Below are 2,807 nucleotides of genomic sequence, written 5' to 3'. Positions count from 1 at the left end.
TCTCTTGACAAAGAGAAAAAGAAGATATAATAATAAACAGAGGATTCCTCGAGACTAAGAAATATTCCAGGTGCTACCTTTTTACCAACAACAGCCACAGCTCTCTCTGGCTTTCCTCCTAGGCAGATTTTTCTAGCTAGTGTTTTCTAGAGACAGAGGTGCCAGCAGTTTAGTATTACTGTCATGGATCAATATGATCGGATTTATTTATTTATTTAATGCTAGGAAACTGAGCTGAAGGAGCACAGTAGGCCTTTTTTCATTTCTTGTCTCCTTTCCATGTCTGTCTTCTAACTACTCCCATCCCATCTGGTCCATCCTGACTTTGTGTTCCCTGGGCTCCATCCTTAAGCATCTCCCCCTCCAGCCATTTCCTTCTGCTCCACCCTTTCTATGTTCACAGTTCTCCACAACTGTGGATTGATTGACTGTCAGGTTGATTTCCATTCTCCATGCACCTCTACCCTCCATACGCTAATTTATCTATGAGGTGAGTTACTGTTGCATCTCAGTCTTCCTTAGGATACCCATTTTGGGTGAATGTGTCCAAATTGGGGATCTATCATGACTGGAAGACTGATTCTTCTCAGTCCACCCAGTAAACTACTATCCACTCTTAAATAAACAACAGGTCAGTTAAAACATTCAATAGCTGAGAAACAGCTAATAAAAGCTGACTGGCTATATATAGCAAGCTTAGACTTTTGAACTGTACCGTCTGGGATGGGTACTATCTTTGTGAACCGTGTGGAATTTGTATAGATGCCACGCACACTTTGCGTGAGGGCAGTATTTGAGGCATAAACTTCAAGGAAAGTCAGTCTCCTGCCTCCGCATTGTCGCCTGGCACCCCAAACTCAGAGGTAGCCCAGATATGTCCTAGGTGTGCTAGGGGCCCACCAAGATATCATTTCTTTACTGCAAGAAAGAGAAAATTCGGACATTGCTCTCTGACCTTCATCAATGTTCCAACGTCCTAGTCAAACCCTGGCTTGGAATGTTAAGCCATCCAAACTAATTGCCTCCAGCATTGTGGGTAGGGCATTAAACCCTGGCTTGGAATGTTAAGCCATTCTAACTAATTGCCTCCAGCATTGTGGGTAGGGCATTAAAGCTTAACAGAAAGACAGCATAGAGCATTAGCATTCAGCAGCAAGAGCATTCTAAATTCAGCAGTCTGCATTCAGCATTCGGACTCCCTCACACTTGGATGAGAACCAGAACTTAGGTGGACGAGGGCTTAGATTCATGCAGTCCGTAGCCCCACCCCCCCAGGCCCAGAGCGCTTGGGCCCGGGGGTGGGGGGGTGTGGGGTGCAGCACCAGTCGAGATTCAAGAGATTGAGCATTCAAGATTCAAGATTCCAGCCTCTACCCTCCTACCCGGCCCATGTGGCCCGAGCATGCTCGGAGCCCAGGGGTGCTGCACCAGTCCAGAGGGGATGGCTGATGTTTTAGATCCAGTGTGTTTTAGATGGCCTCAGATGTACCTCGACTACTGAGCTGCCAGATTTTTCATTTCTCTCTTTTGCAATGATTGTAAAAGCTTCATGTCATTTTTTGAGAAATACACTCAGACCTTACACCACTCGTGTCTAGTCTGTTTGTCAAAGCCGAATCCCGTGCACACCTGGCCAGAACCCATCATCCCGCGGAACAAGGGACCCCGTAAGAAACCCCAGTCCGTGGCATACAGAGAATATATACTCTTTGTCCTTTTAAGCATCATCTATAAAAACATTAAAAGTGGGCTGGCAAGGTGCCTCAGCAGGGAAGAACACTGACTGCTCTTCCGAAGGTCCTGAGTTCAAATCCCAACAACCACATGATGGCTCACAACCACCCGTAATGAGATCTGACACCCTCGTCTGGTGTGTCTGAAGACAGCTACAGTGTACTTATTTATAATAATAAATAAATCTTTGGGCCAGAGAAAGCAGGGCTGACTGGAGTGAACAGAGGTCCTAAAAAATTCAATTTCCAACAACTACATGAAGGCTCACAACCATCTGTATAGCTACAGTGTACTCACATAGATGTAAATACCTATGAGGTATCTTTAAAAATCTTAGGAGGGAATATTTTCCATTATTATCTATAGATCCCAAGCAACCTGCCAATTATTACCAGTGTGAAACAAATAACCGACTTGCATTTTATTTAGTGACACAATAATTTCTATATGCTCCTTACCAGTGAAGGACTATTTCTGTGAGTTACCGCTCCAACAACCGTGTTATTTAATAAATTGATAACTCTCCTGCTTTCAATGTATCATTTGTTGTAGAATTCAACCAAGAGTTTCCACAAAGCAACTTAAAGAGCAGAGCCAAATCCTGAGTCATAGTAAACAGAAAAGAGAACATCCAGTGGTGTGATCTAAAACTTTACATTTCACCTTTACCATCAAAGTTAAGCATTTATGTAAGCATTGATTAGACACACAGCAGAAGAGAACATACTCTATACAATGAGTAGCTAATACCTCCAGAAATTTAAATAACATCACCTTAATGTTTCATGCCCTGATTGCAAATGTCTCTGTACTAGAACTTTGGCTTGCTTTAACTTTTTTTTCCCTTGAAGAAACCATTGATATTGAGTTGTTCTCCATATGAGAGGGGAAGAAAAATTTCCCATAAAGGGACCTTTAATATTGAGTTATTTCCTCTATGAAGGAAAAATTAAGACATTTAAACAAAAATCAAGCAAACAAACAAAAAGAAAAGTTAGTTCCTGTTGTGGTGGTGGAGTTCCACCCGTCATTCTTGGAACTCTGTTGCACTTGACCCTCATGCTCCCTGCCTT

Source organism: Mastomys coucha, unplaced genomic scaffold, assembly GCF_008632895.1.
Source record: "Mastomys coucha isolate ucsf_1 unplaced genomic scaffold, UCSF_Mcou_1 pScaffold9, whole genome shotgun sequence".
NCBI lineage: Eukaryota > Metazoa > Chordata > Mammalia > Rodentia > Muridae > Mastomys > Mastomys coucha.
The sequence above is the reverse complement of the archived record's forward strand: the minus strand, read 5'-3'. Positions refer to the sequence as shown.